The sequence below is a fragment of the Octopus bimaculoides genome, chromosome 1 (genome assembly GCF_001194135.2).
Source record: "Octopus bimaculoides isolate UCB-OBI-ISO-001 chromosome 1, ASM119413v2, whole genome shotgun sequence".
NCBI classification, from domain to species: Eukaryota; Metazoa; Mollusca; class Cephalopoda; order Octopoda; family Octopodidae; genus Octopus; species Octopus bimaculoides.
This window is the reverse complement of record NC_068981.1, coordinates 174,013,549-174,024,149: the sequence shown is the minus strand read 5'-3', so window position 1 is coordinate 174,024,149 and position 10,601 is coordinate 174,013,549.

The following is a 10,601-nucleotide window of genomic DNA, read 5'->3' as shown; positions in this document are numbered from 1 at the left end:
GTGGTAGTGTCTCCAGTATGGAGAGCTACACCAAGGCCACTGCGGTGAGGAAGCCAGTGCCGCTGGAAACCAAGTTAATCAAGTTGGATATGGAGGAGGTAACCAGGAGCAGGAATTTGATAGAAGTTGAGGGAGACTCGTACAAATTGTGTCCCCCAAAAGAGACTAAAGAAAATAAAATTCTGAGGACAGTAGTGTATCGTACACAGGCTGTCGAAACCGATAAAATTGAAATGGTGACGGAAGAGGAAATCGAGGAGTGCCTGGGTGAAATTGTCAATGAAGCCACGTACATCAACAGAGGAAGAAAGTTCGGTACGGTTGAGGTGAGGTTCGCCACAAAAGAAGAGGCAACCAAGCATGCAACCAACATATTAAGAAGTGAAAACATAGTATTGCTACCAAGCTATAGAGGAAGAAGAAGTGTGAAAATACGTATTCCGAGAGTGCCACCAGAAATTAAACCAGAGTGGTTGGATGCAACAGTTTTAGCTACAACCAAGGAGGATCCGGAATTGGGACCAGTGGCGGAATCAAAAGTGCGCAAATGGTGGGGATTTGGACTCGAAATGTGGCTTTTTGCCACATTCGAGGACAAAGAAAGAATTCCCTACCAGATAGAAGTGGAGGACGAGAAAACGTTAAATGTCGTAGTTGAGGGAAGAAAACCAAATTGTTATATATGCGGGGAGAGAGGTCATATGAAGACCAAATGCCCTCTATATGAGTTCACACAGTCACAGCAAGAGAAAGCACAAGCAGAGGAGGAAAACATTGTAGATCACACAGAGGAAATGAAAGAGAGACAGAAGTGCGAAACAGAAAACAAAGGAGAAGAACGAAAATGGAGCTACTAACCCTAAAAAGCGAAGGAAAAATAAGTCAAAGGAACGGTCAACAGAAAACAAAAAAGAGATAAAAAAGCCAGAAACTAATAATATACAAGAAGAGGAGAGAACGGATAAAAATGTGAAATACAAGGGGCTTTTGATAAAGTACGAGAATTGCGAGCAGATGGAGAGAAAAGTCGAGCGGTTAGAAGAAATAATAAGAGTGAAAATGCCAGAGAAATGTGCTGAAAAATGCATTTTGATACGTGAGGAAAGATGCTTCGAGTGCATAAAAGAACTTGGTGAAAATATAAAAACGAAACGGATATGGTTGGTGGAGACACCACCCCCTAGAACTGATTATTTGCAGTTGTTAAGGACAGACGTAACAATGATGAATGGAAGAAAGGTAACGCGAGTGTTTGGATTTTTGAGTTACAAAACGGTTAAAATGTTTACATGACGTTGAACGTAAAAGTGAAAAACTGGATAAATGTAACCACCCGACTTCGGGGATCGAGTGGACATTGCGCCTCACTTTTTTCATTCTTGCATATTATCATTTTATTTTAATTACCCCGATTTTATGTTTGCGTTTTGTACTGTCTTTATGTATTGTGATGTCTTAAAAATTCTTTGTATAGCCCTTTTATGGGTAATAAAGAAATCGGTATTTCATCTGTCTTTACGTTCTGAGTTCAAATTCCGCCAAGGTCGACTTTGCCTTTCATCCTTTCAGGGTCGATAAACTAAGTACCAGTTGCGAACTGGGATTGACCTAATCAACTGACCCCTCCCCAAAAATTTCGGGCCTTGTGCCTCGAGTAGAAAAGTTTAGGACTCCCTGCTTTGCAACTTCATCCCTTCCTTTCAATCTCGGAAACCCTGGAATAATAAAGGAACATTTTTCCCTTCTTGTATAAACGATAAAACAAATAGTGAGTTATGGAATAATGTAATAAAAAGATTTGCTAATCCTAATGGGTAGAATCATTACATACATTTAAGTTGGAAGTTGCAGCGTTCATCCATTTCCAAGCGTCTTTCATTATAATTCCAGTCTCAAATAAGCTGCATTTTAGAAATATAAGTTAAATCCAGTACTTGACTGGTATTATATTTAATCGGCCCTAGAAAAGGGAACGGAAAAGTTGGTTCCAACAATATAATTGTATCGTTGATTTATGTGTCTCTGGAGCATTCAGTGGGTTTCCATGCAGCTTCTGTTAACCCAGTTTCACTCATAAGGTTTAGTGGGGGCGACTAAACTATGATAAGAAAAAAAACACTTGCCACGATGCCATATATTGGGATCGAACCCGGGCCCAATAACTGCGAAGAGAATCGCACTGAAGTTCGGTTTTTGATTTCCTACCAGCAGTCATTAGAAGTTTCTTTCAATTGTTCTCCTGTTCAATAAATATTATAATATAAATATACTATTATGTTTTCGTCTGTTCTAATAACAGTAACTAATAACTCATCAGTGAATCTTCGAAGATGGTGCAAATATACACTCTCAGTGCAACAGGACAAACTCCATCTCAGCCGCTTGTATTCTCGGTATACTACACTATACAATACAAAATTACTTTGCCATAGACTACACTACACTATACGGTGTCCTATTGTATTACACTTCACTATACAGCACTGCACTCCACTAAACTAAACTATACTAAGCTACACTGCGCTACACTACAAAGCACTACACTGCACAACACTACTGTGCAACACTATTGCATTAAACTGCACTACACTAAATACACTGCGCTACAATGTACTGTACAACACTTCACTACACTACGTTACACTGTATTGCACTACCCTACGCTGCATCACTCTGACGGTCACGTCGACGAGGGTGTTCCAGTTGATCCGTGAAATTAACGTGCAAGTGGTTGAGCACTCCACAGACATGTGTACCCTTAACGTAGCTCTCAGGGAGATTCAGCATGACACGGAATGTGACAAGGCTGGCCCTTTCAAATACAGGTACTACTCATCTTTGCCAGCTGAGTGGACTGGAGCAACGTGAAATAAAGTCTCTTGCTCAAGGATACAACTTGAACTCACGACCTTACTATCGTGAGCCGTCTACCCTAACCACTAAGCCATGCACCCTTACTCTACTCCACGCTATACTGTTTTGCACTACACAGCAATACACTACACTAAACTGCATTGTGCTACACTACACCACACTCTCCTATGTTACACAGCACTACTCTGTGTTGCACTGAACTACTCGACATAACATGATAATACACTAAACTACAATAAACGGGGTCGACTTTGCCTTTCATTCTTTCGGGATCGATAAAATACGTAAGTACCAGCTGAATACTAGGGTTGATATAATCGATTTATGCCCTCCTCCGAAATTGCTGGCCTTGTGCAAAAATTTGAAACCAGTATAAATCAGACAGATTAAAGTAGCCGTTGTCGTTAAAACCAATTGGTGAAAGCAACGGACATGTTTCAAAGTTATCAGGTCTCTTCAGTGACGCATATTCAGCTCAGTGGGCAAGATTTGGAGGTGATCAGTATATATAGAAATAGAGAGACAGTAAGTAATACTGATTATGATTATCAACAATAGAGTTGAGATAAAATACCACAAGGCATCATTTTGCCTACTATATGAAAATATGGTAAGGGCTTACATACGTAAAATCACTATATCATTGTATCGATCAGACTATCGGATGTTGTGTTACACCGCTGAATACAATGCGATTCTTCATACTGTTGTATCTTTCAAATGATGTCACCTCGCTGGCTAGGTGGGCAGGCCAACATTTCCCATGAACAAAAAGCCAATTCGTTGCAGGGTTATCCATTTACAGCTGAGTGGACTAGAGCGACGTGAAATGGAGTGTTTCGCTCAAGAACACAACGCACCGCCGGTCTGAGAATCGAAACCACGATCTTGCTATCATGAGTACAACATCCTATCTACTATGTAAAATAGTGATCTGAAAAACTTCGGTGAACTGAAATCATCCATACAATCAGTAATCAAAAAATCCCTCCAGGGCTGTTTAAAACTTAAAAACGAGCCACTTATTATAATAATTGTAACAGCAGATAAGCAACATATGTTTTAATGAAACATATGTTATCTTCCATTGGAAGAGAGGTTGCACATATGATCCTTGTAGGCTCTCACACATTGATAATATTGATTTCAAACTTTGGCTCAATGCCAACAATTTCGGGGAAGGAGATATGTCGATTACATCGACCCCAGTGTTCAGCTGGTATTTATTTTATCTATCCCGAAAGGATGAAAGTCAAAGTCGATCTCAGAGGAATTTGAGCTTACAATGTAAAGACAGACGAAATACTGCTAAGCATTTTGCTCGGGATGCTAACGATTCTGTCAGCTCGCTACCTTACACATTGATAATATTGATGATACAGTTGATACCTAACTTGAACAGATGCTGCTCAAAGTCTGCTGGGAAAGATCTAGGGCTGGGAAAGATCTAGGGCTGGGAAAGTATAGGTCTGGACCGAATAATTTTAAAAGAGTGAACTTTGCTAGAGGTACCAATGATTGAGCAAGTGACAGTGGTAGAGCTGCACTCAACTGTAAATTTTTGCATCATATTTACGAATCATTTTTGTAGGTGAAGCACATATTTTAAATGTATTATGTGCGGTCCTGTGACGCAAGAACAACAGCGGTACTTCCTGTTTTTATCGCTAAAATTGCTGTCATTATGGTCCCGAAATGCTTAAGGTCGAATAAATGAGTCAATCCAGTAAGCGAGGGCTTCACATCAGTAAGACTGGCCGATGCGCTATAAAGCCGTTGAGAGGACGTCCGGGAAGCTATTTTTTTTACCCACGAATGTTCCAAACCCCAGTTATGAATTCATTTGCATACAGCCAATCAGAGCACAACTATCAAACTAATTTATGAGCGCATAACAAGTGATAGGCGATAAGATAAGGTCACTTGGATAAGGAATGGCCATGCTGCTTTTCTCTTTTAATAATGCTTGTTGTTCTTGTTCTTCGTTTCAACCATGGCTGCCTCTGCGTAGTTATTTGTGATGTTGTTTACTTTGTAAAACAGTAAGGGGAGAGAATTGCTAGCGCATCACCCTCTACTCACATTTTCCCCATCCACATCTTTGCCATATGGGGCCCAAACAAAATCCGATAAATCTATCTATCTAATTACTTGTCTCCTAAAATCAGGCATAGCTTGGCGAACGGTCAACTTACAATACCGTTTTTCGTCTTGAGTTTACTTGGTAGAGAGTGTTTGTTAACTTGACATGGTCAAGGTGAGCTTGATTGACCGTATGCAAATTAGTTCATTGCTAGGGTCCGGAACCCACGTGGGAAAAAAAATTCGCGTCCGGGAAACTGCGTGCATTGGCTCCTGTTTAACCTTGAAACTTACTGGTGTTCGGTATGCGGAGTTCTTGACTAACTACACTTGCAAAAGCAAGGTGTTTCCAAATCTCATGTAAATTTATGCATTTTCGTAATTATTCATAAGTATTCTTTTTTTTTTTTTGTGGTATTTATGAGACGTTTATGTGCAATAAATTACAAATATTTTATTTAAGCCATGAACAGGAATATATTTTACAAAAGAAAAACAAGAACAAAAAAGCAACAAAAAAGGGAAGAAAGAAAATAACAACAATGCAGCACCAAGTGCTTCAATTGGTCGCGCACCACATACACTTTACAAACAGATTTGCACTATATACTCCTTAATCTTGCCCGACAATTAGCAAAACCACTTGAAGTCAACACAAACACTATATCTATCAATCTCTGATAATATTTTATGGCAAACCTCACATACATAACATTCTGAAAACTGAAATCCAAAGACAAGCTGAAGCCAAAAAATACTTTGTTCTAATCTATTACTGACTCTCTACAAACCTCAAATATTACTTTGGTATACTAAAAACATATCTACAACGGTGTTGCTGCTTTAAATACAAACATCATAGTCTGCATCCAACAAAACAGCTTTTTTTTGTGGCTGGTAAAGACTCACTCAACAAAACACGATAATATCTGCTTCACAGATGAGAAGATTTTGTTTTGTTTTCGTTGATGCAGATTTTTTCACTCTTTCTTTTCTATCGCGACTACAACTTCTGTTCAACTAAAAACTAGAAGGTTGAATACCTCCTTTGCTTAATCCAATCTAATGTATTTACCTCTATTCCTTTCGACAACTTTATCCTGCTTCGTCTCCCACAAATCTTACATTAATCATTTTCATCTATTCTTCCTCCTCCAGGAAAATGGCAGCCTTACGGAATTTCCTCCTTCAAGAGTATTTATAAAGATTTTTACAATTACCGTTTCGATTACCTTTTTAATTTCATCAAGAAAAGATTTGAAATTAATCAAGAAATATTACTAACTAGAATTAAACTTAAAAGGCCGCTCATAGGACCAAATACACCTTCTTGTATACCTAATTGTTGTGTGGATGTTATTCACGGTGCTTCTTGTCTACAAACATCCGTCTGTTAAAGTAGAATTGGGTAGCCAACAATCGGATCAGACTTGTTTTCTGACCTCACTAGTAATCGATTAGCTTAATCTTCTCTTATCTGTTAGCAGGCTTTAAACGTGCATTATCGAATCATTTAAATCATCTGATGCCGAGTTCATTTGATTGTTGATAGACAGAATGTTTAGAGCAGTCATTATCGAGCCAAGTGACTCCTCTAAGGCGTGCACAAGAACACGTCGTTAACGATAACAGCAGAATGAAAGTACGTGTAAACAGTAACAATAAAACTTTATAAATATATTTATTTGGTGCTTATATACACACACACAAACACACACAACGACCTTCAGTTTCCATCAACCAAATCTACTCACAAGGCTTTGGTCGACCCGAAGCTATAGTAGAAGACATTTTCCCAAGGTGCCATGCAGTGGGACTGAACCTGAAACCATTTGGTTGGGAAGCAAACTTCTTACCACACAGTCATACTTATGCCTCTACATGTGTGTGTGTGTGTGTGTGTGTGTGTACTTTGTTTATTTCTATGCATTTATTTTATTTTATTGGGCTCTTGTGATGCATTTTGTCGCAAAAATATGATGCATGTCTTCGAATGCAAATTACGTCCTGTCCTTGCGACCGCTTTTAACGGATGAATTGTCGTGCAATCCACTTTGAGTATCATAAAATTCAATAATTAATTAAAAAAATTTTAAAAAAACAGAATGTAACCTGTACGTGATTAATCCAAAATTAATGAACTAGAACTCATAGAATGTAAAATAGATATAAAGTATGACCGCACAAAACTGCCAGTTGCACATAATATATAAATATCTTTTGTGAGATGTATGCACTTGTCTGTTTCAGCTCCACATTTGTGAATGACGTCTTTAAGAGAATTTCTACGTTCTTAATAGTTGAACAATAATTTGACTTTATTGCCATTATATCTGAAAATGTAAACTTCCGTATGTGGAAAGAAATGTTGGAAGAACTACCGTTTCTATCTCAGAGAGAATTGGAAAAATCTGATCACATACTCATCCACTTTTTAGAATAAAAATTTGTATCATGAATCCTATGACAACTCCGTAAGTTCATCTTATATATATATATATATATGTATATGCATACATACACATACATCATGTATGTATATTAAATGCCAAATTATGATGAACTTAATCGAACTGAAAGATAAAATATTTTTCGGACAAAATTATTACTACATGGAAACATTTCAAATCTGTCCATTTTGCACAGCATGGTTCAATAGTTTTTTCTTTCTTTCTTCTAGCTTTTAGTGAACGTTTCTTTCAAAGTGAAAATATTTGTTCTTCTTATGCTCATTCTTTTGACAGACGTCGTTTTTCTCTGTGCATTAAAACTCTACTGAATTCGGATCCTTTTCGTTTAAAGGCACTTGGCTAAAAATAAATTTTTTTAGACACTGACGCTTCTCGATGAATCATAGATTAAGTAAATATAGAAGATGCATTACTTGCTGATTTAACTTTCCCCCTCCCCACTCCGTCATTGCTGCTGAACCATTTCTAGACAGACACACCAACGCGGTTATTCCATTCAAAACCTACTGTCATTTATAAAAAATGCTTCACTCTGATGAAAACAGTTTCGTCTGCTGTGCACCCGCCTAATGATCTTCAAAACAGTAAATCCTTACGCACTTTGTTTTCATAGGAGTATCTAACAAATGCTAGTCATCGAGTTGCTTTTGCTTTGTAATGTCAATGTCTTCATCCAACTGAATCGCAAATATAGTGCTTCCTTTTGTTCTTTCAATAAGTTGCATAAATTGGTTATTGTTAATTGTAATTCTATAGAGGAGGGAGGTCAAAATGAGGTGTTTTTACTGCATTTTTTGAATAAGAGACAAAATATATTTTTTACAAATGCTCACGAAAATTGTATAAGCTAAGCAAATGGCCTTCCTTAAATGCTATAAAAACATTATAACATAATCTGACCACTGTTTCAAAAAATTATCGCCATTCTCTTCGTGCATATGAAAGATGGATTTGAGTAAGACAAGATAATGTAAATTTGCCGCTTCAGTTCTCCAGAAAACAGACTCATACATATCAGAAAGATTAGACATGCCAAAGAAATTTTAAATATCTAGGTCAAATGAAAGCGGATCAGGGGAAAATGGCACATGATATGAAATTAACGAAACTCGAATAAATATAAAACTACTCAACATAAAATATTCTCTATAGCTTCTTCACGATCTGCTGGAGTGGCTCTCTTCGTGATATATTTACACACCATGCAGTTAAAGAGAAGAAATTATTCATGACACGTTTTACCCCATTTTAGACATCATTTTCTGAAACTTGAAAATTATTAAATTAGACGTTAGTGCAGGAAAAAATTGACTTGGAATCCAACAAAGAAAAGAATATTGATTGTTAAACACCAAAAATTATCCAGATATTTTATTAGCAACCTCAATTACAATCTGGTCAAATTTCTTGCAAAAAGTGGACCTGCCACCTGATTATATTTCGAACTCCCTCAACTTCAACAAGAACTATGCTGATCAATTTTTACTCTTAAGCATAATATAACAATACAAAATGATGATGCAATACTTGCAATGTAATGATTTTAAACAGGTAGGGAAATAATAATGTGAAATCAAAAGTTACTCATTTTCCGCTGGTTAATAATGTTGCACACCCCTGTCGTTGGCAACGCTAGACCTTCGCCACTCATAGATGGCTTTTCAACAACATTTGTAATGGAGTACGAGACTTCACTTGATGCTCTTATGCATTTTTCTGGAACTAGTATGAGTGAGATTTTGAAGAGCTTTTTTTTTCTTTCAAAAGATCGTTTTTGTACTTTCGAAGACCGCAGTAAACATGTAGAAAACGGTGAAAATGCACTTGCACAGGACGTATATCTTCTGTCGTTGAGTCTTTTTAATTTAGCAAAATATAATACTCGTTACAAATTAAGCATTTTTACTCTCTCTATCCTTCTCTCTCTTCCCCCGTTACACCTCGATATTCCGCTTGGTCATAGTGGAGACTATGTAGGCTCCTAAAACAACTAGTGAAAGCATGTTTCATGTTTCCAAGTCATACTCGCTTGTGAAAGACGGCTAAGAAATAGCGTATTTCCAAAGGCCTATATGTATTTCTATAGAACGAAAGTGATTGAAAAGTCTACTGACTAAAGGTGATAACTCTAGAGTACAATGTTTAAGGGTGATGGAGGTACATTGTCACGGCCTCAAGCCTTGTTGGCTTCGCATGGCCAGGAATACTTCCCCAAAAGGTAAACAAGGTGATGAGCATGGTTGCATTCAAGCCAATAATCTCCTCTAATGGCTAAGCCTATTAATATCTCACCGAATTCTCTCCATTCACTTACACCATAAACCATCCCATAATATAAAATAAAAGAAAAACACTCTTACACTAAATAAATACTATAGAAACTATCTAAAAGTCTTCTTATCGCCAACTAAAATCCTCATAAAAGATTTTCTAATATAACTGCACAAACCTACATACACACACTTAAATGTATACTTGTATGGAAGCAAACAGAAAGAGCTCTTTCCTTTTTTTTTAAATTATATTCTTTTATTCCAGTTATTATACATGAATATATACACACCTATATCAGCCCCACTTTAGCATATATCTAGAACAGAATTTGAAGAAAATTTTATAAACAAACGTCAAACAAACTCTACCTCCACAAAACGGGTAGTTTAGAATCTCTATATGCTAATCTGCTTTTAGGACAAGAAACTTCTAGACAGAAACATATAAAACATACAACTTTTACTCAAATACTTTTGTGAACAGCAAAGCACAAGAGAAACAATTTTCCATACTAACAAAGTCATGACATGCCTGACTAATAACCCCAACCTTACAAATGAAAACAGATGGTAGTGGTAGTGGTGGTCTGGTGGTGTAAGTAACATCCTTATTCCATCTGTTATTTCTTAAATTTCAACAACTGTAGTGCGGGCACAATAAATCCTGTTAGTGAGTAGAAATCTGAAAAGTCATTGTATCGTTCTCTTGTGCAATGCATGTGACTCAGTTTGTTCTTGTTTCTTTGACTGAACGGACACCTTTTCCCATCAAGACAAAGAAATAATAAAACACAACACCCACACAGGCTCTGCTCTTACTTCCTGGCTTAGTTTTTAACAGTTGCAAGAGCATTCAATGAAAATATCTTTATGTGTGACCTAGGATTAAATGAAGTACAAT